The 9928-nt window shown below is 47.8% G+C and overlaps 1 long non-coding RNA gene across 2 annotated transcripts; it reads right to left on the bottom strand.

Annotated features, from left to right (window-relative positions):
• Positions 1 to 5350: 5350 nt before the first annotated feature.
• Positions 5351 to 8355, bottom strand: LOC149352490 (uncharacterized). 2 transcript variants are annotated; one of them, XR_016290802.1, is made up of 3 exons: positions 7530 to 8355; positions 7346 to 7462; positions 5351 to 5588 (listed from the first exon to the last, which is right to left on the bottom strand). It is a non-coding gene; the product is annotated as an uncharacterized LOC149352490 (long non-coding RNA). The 2 variants fall into 2 exon arrangements; XR_016290801.1 differs by having other exon boundaries at positions 7346 to 8355.
• Positions 8356 to 9928: the final 1573 nt, after the last annotated feature.

Here is a 9928-nt window from a genome sequence, read left to right as displayed (position 1 = left end):
ATAAAATCCGCACGCCGCGAGGTGACATTGCCCATCCAGCGAAAAAGTGTAGATGGGCACCGTGGAACCGTGTAGGTGGCCTCCGGAAACACAGCGAAAACGCGGGATACGTGCACCAATAACTGATTTAGCAACTGAAAAAACAAAATTACCGCCGGCACTTAAGGAACTTACGTGCGAACAATGCGAAAGTAGCCCAATTATGTTCTGATTCTATTCGAATTATATTTTATACCTTCGTATTGATCAAGTTGTAAGTACTAGTACTGACTACTACTGGTTAACATTTCGTATTTCCCGCCTTTGATGACATCACACCGTTTCGACCTATCGCAGGTTTTGTAACGCCGTCAGTTTTTGGGCGGCGCCAGGTTTTTGTCTCGATGAGCCATCTAATGCTTTCGCATTGATATTAAAGGAGCAACTTTGCTGTTGACGTCAGCGTGCCTTGCTATTCCCTATGCCCAGCTGTGGTTATAGCGAACGCTGCTCAACGTGAATTAGCAGGGTACACTTCGGTCGCGGCGGCCGCGTACTTATGTAGTGACGAAATGGTGAAAACGCCCGCGTACCCAGTTTATGGTGTACGTTGAGGTTGAGGAGTCTCAGATGGCTGAAATGCTAATCAGTAGCCTTTACTACGGCTTGCCCCACGTAGCACAAAGTGCTTGCTCTGTCGCGTATGAACTAAGGATGTGATAATATTCGAAAATTTCGCTAACGAATCGACTATTATGTATTTCACAACCATATTTTATTCGAAAGCAAAGTGTACGCTGTATTTCGAATATTTGAAAGGATTCGAGTATCCCAGGTAAATTGAATACCCGGGAATCCATTCACAACCGTTAAATGCTTTGTTGGCAGCCCAGTCTAACCGAGCTTCATCGACACAACATGGCGGTTACGTAAAGCGTCCTATCGGCCATAGTGGTGTGTGGACAGTGACTGTGCGTCGTATTTTGTAGTAATTGACCGACTTTAGTGATGGAGGACAGGTACGGTTGCGCTGAGATGTTCGCGATTGGCGCAGTGCACGAGGACGCGGAACCGCTGGCCACGCGAAGGAAACTACTGCCACTAATGCACGACGACACGCGAAAGGAGACGTCTGAAGGCAGCATCACGGTGCTTGACTTTTCGAGCAATATATGGGAACATCGCTAACGAGAGTTGTGTGAGCTTTGCCTGCCCGCTTCAAACGGGTCTCTTGTGTCCCGAAAAAACAAGAAACGATTCACCAGCTGCCGAAGAAACAAATGGCCCAGTCCCAGCCCACCTTCCTGTACCCGTCTGAACAGGTTGGTCCGGCTGCAGCGCTCTCAGTCAGACGACCAGATGAAGACGGCGAAAATTCTGTGCAGCGATCTCGCTGTTTGATTTGCAGGAAGCCGGAAACAATAGACCATTTTTTTTTACACTGTTGGGAAGGGGTTTATTTTGGGATGTGTTGCAGCGAACCTTAAAGAAAGAATTTCCGCTAGACCCGTACGGCATTCGGTACTTATCTGTTGAAAATGAGGATGGGGTGCCTTTCGACTTAATAATGCTGACAGGCCTCCACTGTATATGGCGCTCCAGAATGGCAGGCTACCATTGTGACCGAGAAGCAAGACCTGCCAGGATTTACTTTCGCGAAAATATGGACATGTTTCTGGCCATTCAGAGGGCCGCTGCGGACCCTCCGGAGTGGCTCTCAAAACTAGAGCCGCTCTGTACATTGCCTGAATTTTAATTAGACGAAGCCAGATTCATGCTGGCTGACCACGAGTCGTATGCACACAGCGTTTATTGTGTTTTGTTGATTGTTTGTTTTGTCCAATTTTCTTTGCAAAAGCCAGGCAATAAAGAAAAAAAAAACAGCTGCGCGAAATCACTTTTATTTTACAGAAGCTTAACAGTACAGTTTCTACACTGAAAACTATAGTGCTACGAGCCGCGGCACCGCACTCCATCGTTACTCCATAAGGAACGAACCGCCGCCAACGGGTGCAGTCAGTGGCTGCAGAGACGCTGGCAGTGCGCGAGTAATTTTTCCATGGATACGCGGCACACCGATGTGGCTGGTTATTTCGTTCTGCAGCGGATAAACAGGAATACTAAAAAATAAAAAAAGGATATCACCGATGTCCGAATCGGACCCAGAATTCGGCGTGGAAGTTGGCGATCCTACTACTGCAGCCAAACCTCTTTGTCTTTTTTGTTTACTGCATGGAAAAACTACACTCCCTCACTGCACCGGCGCATGCCTTGCATAACTGCGTCGCGTTATGCGATGCCGCCACACCCCCCCCCCCCCCCCCCCCCCCATCCACCGCCCGCACGCACATCAACATTCCAGCAGAGAAGCACATGCGTCAAGAAAGCTGGGGTAAGCAGTCAGAAGGTTGTTGTTGTGCCGCATGTAACCCCCTCCCCCACCAAAGCCCACAGCTCTCGGAAGAGAAACTTCGTCGAAAGCGGCGGCTGCGCATGTCGGTCCATCGTCAGGCTCTTCCACCACCAAAGCAGTAATCAGCTGGACAAATGAAATTTTAATCCATGTAGCAACTGCTCTCGATATCATTAAGGCTTCCTTTCGTTTCAGCCCCCGACAGTGCCATTATCGGCACTTTTCACCTACGCTCTGCAATAATAAGCTTGCTTGTAGGACTTGTTTGAAGCCCTCTGGTTCGACTTCCCGGTGCTATAAGTTCTGCTGAGCAGCGGTGCCAGCGAGTATTGTCGGAGGGCGCATTTACTTGCTCTGGAATTTCGTAAATGCGTACCCACAGCGACAGCAAAAGTGCACCAAGTAGGGAGCAGTCCAACTATGTCGTTTGACGGCGGCACTCTCATACTCTCTGTGGAAGAGGAAAAGCTTGGCCCCCTCCGCTTGAGAAGCCGCCGTGCTACGCTTGGCATCGGCATCCTTTTTAACGGACACACCTATCTGACATTACACGAACATGTAGCAGCTCCGATCTGATTTCTGGCCATGAACTGTGTGAAAGTGCTGCGACATATTTTGGCTGTTCCGCTCAATCGCATCTCAGCCGACTCGCCCAGACTGAAGCTTGCCCACGGAGCGTCGAACCGCGCGCCACAGCTTCCTCAATTTCATGACGACAAAAATGGCGCTGCTGTCTACTGCACGCTTATCATAACGTCTCGGTCATTCCCCTTGCACAGTGTAGTATGACATCGCAGAGGGATGGCAGGCGCAAGAAGATTAACCGTGGCGTCATGACATCGGTCGATGCCATTGGCTGGCGGGATTTTTTAGTTCGAAAGCGCTACTAACACGGTTCCCACCAAGAATCTTGGTTTGGTTTGGTTTGGTTTATTGGGGATTAACGTCCCAAAGCAACTAAGGCTATGAGAGACGCCGTAGTGAAGGGCTCCGGAAATTTCGACCACCTGGGGTTCTTTAACGTGCACTGACATCCCACAGTACACGGGCCTCTAGAATTTCTCCTCCAAAGAAATTCAAGCGCCGCGGCCGGGATCGAACCCCCGTCTTTCGGGTCAGCAGCCGAGCACCATAACCACTGAGCCACCGCGGCGGCACCAAGAATTTTGTGTGAAGCTTAACCTTGAGGGTGACCTTGGCCAACCTGTAGAAATAAAGCAAACAATGTCGCGACTGGGTTTCGAACCCGCGGCGGCGCGAACAAATCAGCTTCGTTCACCACTGCACGAGAGCACCATGCTATCGCCACAGAAACGAAAGCACTATGCACTATCGCACTATCGCCGAAGCACTATCGCCGAAAGCACTATCGCCGAAGCCGACCATGCCTCGTGTTAAACTACACACAAAGCAAAACCATGAGCCAACCAGGCTAAACACATGCTTTCGTAGGTCTACTTGGTTTAACCCCGTTAAAACCCTACCACTTTTTTGAAGGACATTTGCCGCTGCATTCTTGAGTTGTATCCACGGGGGGTCTGCTACTTGCGGATGAGCGCTTCGCGAACCTCAATTTTCGCTCAAAACGTTACATATCGCTGTGAGTATCACGGAAAACTATTGGTTAAAGCTGAGATTTCCAGTCTGGCACACAGGCAACAAATCAGCTGCTGCTCCTTTTTTTTTCTCCTTCAACCGTCTGCTTTTGCGCCCACACAAGTGCCGCAGAGCAATGGGCACTGGGCTTTACGCTGAAACTGATCCTGTTTTATGCGTCAGAATGAAGACGAAGAAAGCGACAACGATTACGCTGTGTCGTGTCACGCGCTAAATCAGCTACAGCTGAGCTGGTAGGAGAGCGAGCGCCCCTGCGCTGTGAGAGGAGAGGTGAGGAGTGCGGCCACTGGCGGCGCGGTCGCTTTCCTTGGAGGGCGAGGGTGAAGGGAAGCACGAGGAGGTGAGAGTGAAGAGAGGAGGGTCGCTAAACGAAGCGACGCGTAGCCCGGTCGTGAGTGTTCCATAAACAGCTCTCGCTGTTAATATAACGACACCGCTCACTTCGCCACAAACGGCAAATATGGCTACGTAGTGAGTGCAAGTTTCGCTGTGCCTCGTGCCGCTGGATTCTTGTTTAGGAAATGGAAGCTTGCTATCTGCCCATCGAGTCGATAAGACTCAAATGCTCTGTTGTGCGTGAATGTCACTCCAAGGAACACTTTATCGAAAAGGGCTGAACACCTCCCATAGAAGGCAGCGTTGTTCGCCTTTAAGAACATATTCTGCGCAGGAAGACTGAAGACGTGCCGCCTATCCTGCCCGATGCGCTCGCTTACCTTTCAAAGCAGCTGTCAGGTGAAAGAAAGTCTACAAGATACCGTCATTTCGAGGCTGCCATGAATTACATGTGTGTCCCGCATGAATTAATGTCAGGTGAACTCGCCCCAAGCTACGATGAAGGAATGCCTGCACGTTCAACCGAACGGCGGCTACACTGCAAACCGAAAAACACCCGGATAGGAGTAAATGGCTCATCGCGTAGCGCACTCCCGAAAAGGGGTTTTTATACTCCTCAGAATAGGAGTATATCGTCTACTCCTCTGCTTGAAGGGATACTTTCGGAGTGCTAGAAGGAGTAAAATGTTACCGCTCTGCAGACGGGAGTTTATTTAGGAGTAAAGTTGTGATCACAAAGGAGTTAGCATGGCAATTAATAGAAGTATTATATACTCCTTTGCAGCTACTTTTATAGTACATTTCAGGAGTACGTGCCTGTTCCTTTTAAGTAGTTTTGACAGGAAATTTTTTGAGAAATTTTTCTTACTATAGGGTTACATTTATGATTCCCAGATGAGTATATTACTTCACTTGATGCGGAAGCCGATTTGAAATAAAGTATTCGTATGGAAGGCTCATTTTAGAGCTTGATATTCCAGGATAAATGCGTCGATGAACTTACAGTGATTTATTTCAAACAATATTTTATTGGGTACAAAACATTTGAGACATGTGTTCGGCAGCTTGCTTTCGACGGTTACAGAGAACCAACGTCTTGGCCCCTGTAGAAAAGAAGAGTGCCTTAACCCACGCTGTCTTTGGGTACATAATTTAAATACCCAAAGGAATGAAAATAGAGATGCCACACTTGAAAGCAAGGAGGGAACCTTGAAATGCTTCGCTGTCAACATACAGGCTCCTTCTGAAAGAAAGATTAGAAAAACAAATGCATCAGTGGAATTGCGCCTCTAAGCTTGAAGTATGACGTGCTTCAAGTGTAGAAGTCAACCGTTCAGAGTGCACTTTTCAATAAAGTAGGTATTATTGAAGTTTAAACGTTTTTCATGACAAAAGATTATCTAGCAGAACATAGTAGGTAATCAACTAGCTAATACATACCTGTACCCTGTCGGATGACAGCGGCTAAACGCGGTTTTCAGGGAATCACAAATTCCAGAGAGCCGCTTTCGTAAACGTTAAGGCAATACGGCGAATGGGAAGCAGCATCGATAGGGAACATTTTTTCCGCAAAGCATAAAACTGAAAAAAAAATAAAATGGTCTTACTGAGGCACTTGCGCATTCGCGTTGCCTTTGGCTGCGTTCCTGCACCGAAAGAGGCCTCGAGATATAATTTTTTTTTTACTTGTCAGAGGTTCCTCATGCTTTTCAGGCACCATATCAGAACCAATTACTGAAATCAAAACATGCAAACAAAACACAGCGCTTTGCATACACGCAGCGGAAGCTTACATGCAATTTCCTTGATGGGAGAGCCCGCAGCTACGCATTTTCAGGACGTCCTCATTCTGTGTATAGGCCAAAGGCAGGGCAAGGGTGACTGACATAGCAGGCATTGTTAGGAATAGAAAGCTACCGCCAGACCCACCCTCCCGCCGCCACCTGTCTTCTGTTAAGCTTTGCCCTCACATTCGTGGCCAGGGTTCAAAAGAAAACATTCTAGACAGGTCTATCTGGATGGGTAAGGATTATACGTTCGGGAAAGAACGCCAACCAGAAAAAAAAAAAAACATGTTTGGGAATCTTCTTGGTTCTTTCAGCAGGTGTGACTGCGAGTGAGTCACAGCTTGCCTTTTTTTAAGCCTTCGGTGAGTCATCCGCCGGGTCACTGATCGTAGACAGTTGATGCAAGGATAGTTCCCTCGAAGTCAGTCTTGTCAACCCGCGCTTCCTTCCTTGTTCATTTGTTTGGCATCCGCTTTGTGCTGCTTCAGTTTTTCTGGGAAATGCTTGCTTTCGCCAATGTACTACGTCAAGCACGAGCAGGGGATCTCGTACACTGGCGTAAGCTTTATTCTTTTTCTTTCGCTGCCTTCCTGGGATCAGCAGTCTGAACCGGAACGCTTGCCTCCACGAGTTTCACATAATGGAATGTGTTCGGAAACTGCACGCGAAGTGGAAACTTCTTTTAACATTTTTCAAATGCGAAGAGCTTACAAGATACCACATTTTGGAACTAGACGCCTAACCATCCAGAAAAGGCAGCGTTCAGTATGGTTTAAACCTCATGTCCGCTGCCGAAAATCGCTGCAACGTTAAGATGCCACCAACTCGGAAAATGTAACAGTTTAGCTAATCTCCGTGAGCGCTAAGGCGTCGCCATGTCCTGTGCTATGACTGAAAAGAATAAAATCGCTTGCATTGTTTGCATAACAAGGCCCTCTTAAAACACAGGAAAGGAAGCAACCGATTAGGGCACGGTTCTCAGCACTGTTCGTAATAACGTGACAAAAATTCACAGACCCCAAGGCTGTGCATTTTCACCTGTCATTGCCTGTACAGCTTTTCCACATTCATGGGGCGTGAACGCATGAAGAAAATTTGGTCCCTAGAAGAACTGACCGTACTTCCAGCTGTACATGTTAGCGTAACAGCCACGACTGCAGTGCCACACTCTTTTTTTCAGCCGCATGCAACAACAAATTTCTCAGATACTTACTTCATGCCTGCTGTGTGAGTTGGCTCCACCGGACCACAATGAAGCCTTTGCTGTTTTGCTGTTCTCGTTAAGCCTTTCATCTCGGCGCACCCGTGGTTCACAGCAAGTCTACGCACACTGAAAAGGGAGCGGCGTTAAGTGCATGCGCGTCTATGGCATCAAAGGAGAGTTTAATACTGCTTACCAGAACACACGACGATGATAATCCGATCTTTAGTATTCTTGCAATACAGCGAAAGAACGAGGGGCCGACGATGTCGAGAAAACTGGTGCGTCACACACACATCGCCATGTCGGCGCGGCGAAACGGCAGCAGCCAACACTTGTATGCTGCGTAGACAATGAATGACTAGCCGCTGCTTCTGCACATATTGCTGGCTTGAGTGAGACGTTCATGGCAGCACGTTGCTGCTAAGGTCGATGATGTCCAGTCTTACGTCACGACAAGAGCGCGCAAAGGAGCGGGTGGCAAACTGGCGGCTTCGGGGAGGTCGACGCGTCACACACCGCCATGTTGGCTCGGCTGAGCTCGGCTGGCTAAGCCTCTCGCAGACTGCCGTCGCAGGCGATGCAACACCAAGCGTTCTCCGAATACACTGGGGGCTTCACAGGCACTGTCTGTGGCGCACCTTGGTGCGCGAGGTTGCGGCGATCCGGTGTCTTGTAACATGACAAACGTGCGTGAAGCAGCAAAAGCACAGGCGAGCAGGCAGCGACGACAGAGCCGGCGTCGTCACCTGCAAGTGCAGCGAACCGGCAGCTGCCACTAGGCGGCGGGCAGACACTAAGGAGTGCATAAAGGGCCTGAAGGAGTATTGAAGCCGACATACTCCTTGTTGGAAAAGTAGTAAAATCATGTAAATGCTTTATTTTACTCCTCGATTTCGCGACGGCAGTAAAAAAGGAGGATTTCCTCTTTTTTACTACTTAAAGTCGATTGCGCAATTTTCAATAAGGAGTTTAAAAGCGGACACTAGCCATTTATATTCCTATTTGGGCTTATTTGTGTTTACAGTGAGCTCCTGCGGTATAAATACCACTACATTTAGGACTCCTTGACTAATGCATTCTTTATTGGCTTAAAAAGCAGGCCTTGCCCCAATGAAGGCTGTGCTTCTAGCGGTGCGTGTCTCAAAATTCAGGCTACTGTGTCTTCTCAATTTTGTCTTTTTTTTTTCATTTTCGGAACACATGACGAGGTTGGCCAGCCTTTGGCTTACGTTCACGTTGTAGTCATGTCAAGGCACCAAATTAATGCAGTGAGTGACTCAGAATTTGCGTGTTCATGTCAAAAATAAAAGATTTACCAGCAAAGCAATAGACGCTAGTGACATCCTGTGCTCATGCATTATGCGGAAGAGCTCCAGTGCCTTTGAGTATGCAAACGCGAGGGAACTCTCGAGGAGTGCTTGATGGCGCACATGAACTGCTAGAGGCTGTATGAGCACCTGCGCAAGGAAACGATTATGCGGCTGCCTGTTTGGACGTACCTGCAAACATACATAAGAATATTTTTGAAGCGTATGTCTTGAAAGACAAATGCGGAGACGAAGCAGCAACATCACGATGGCATAATATAATAAGCAAAGTCAAGCTTTATGAGGGCATGACATCATTCAGAATGGAAATGCGAATGGTTTGGTTGACATCGGTGAATCTCCCTTCAACCCAGAATAAACACGTCAGATCCAGGTTGTTTGTTTCCAACCGTTCTCTAAAAAGTGGCATCATATGCTGGGTGTTATTGCACCCAATGGAAATATTACTGTTTCTCTTATTTCCCTACTGTTTAGATGGCGCCGCTTAAGGCTGCTGTCCCTCCTATGGCCGCACTGACGGCCCATGTACCGGTCCTTCTGCTGTCCCTCCTATGACCGCACTGACGGCCCATGTACCGGTCCTTCCAATATTAAAGGGAACAAAGTTCGAGCGTTTAATCAATCATTACTCCATAATCATGTGTGGCAAGTACCCTTTTTCCTTTTTTCTAACTAGTTTTCCTCTTCGAGTATAATATCCAAATGTCGTTTTGAACTTTAATAGAGAAATCATTAAGAATTCTTTTTTTTTAAACTTCTTGTTGCCTTTCATATGGAGAGACCTTAACGACTGGTCCATTTCTTTTTTAACAAGGACGTTGAAGAAACTTTGTTAGAAGACTTCGGATAAAGTGAAGCAGTGAAATGGGCGAGAATACGTGGGTGCGCACTGAGTACTTGCCGTTTTCCTATGGGATGAATTGAGCGCAAAAACCAGACGAGGGACACAAGAAAACACATATGACATTCACTTGTGTCCCTCCTCTGGTTTTTCTGCTGAATTCATCCATTATGCAGCACGAACTAGCCCGGCAGCACACTCTCATGAACTGTTTTTATAAAAAAAACTGTTTCGCCGTTTTGCTTGCTCACATGGCGCGCTGTACGACTACCTTTTCGACGCCGGCGGGATGACGTGCAAAAATTGGCCGCTCTACACTGGCACTGTGAATGGGCTATTCTCATCTGATACTTGTAGCAGCCTCGTGACGCCGCTTACAGACATACATGTGCTCGCAGCTACAGCGCGACGTAACTCAGGTGA

This window comes from Amblyomma mixtum, chromosome 3 (assembly GCF_055824585.1).
Source record: "Amblyomma mixtum isolate Tamu chromosome 3, ASM5582458v1, whole genome shotgun sequence".
NCBI classification, from domain to species: domain Eukaryota; kingdom Metazoa; phylum Arthropoda; class Arachnida; order Ixodida; family Ixodidae; genus Amblyomma; species Amblyomma mixtum.
This window is presented reverse-complemented; position numbering and strand designations above follow the sequence as displayed.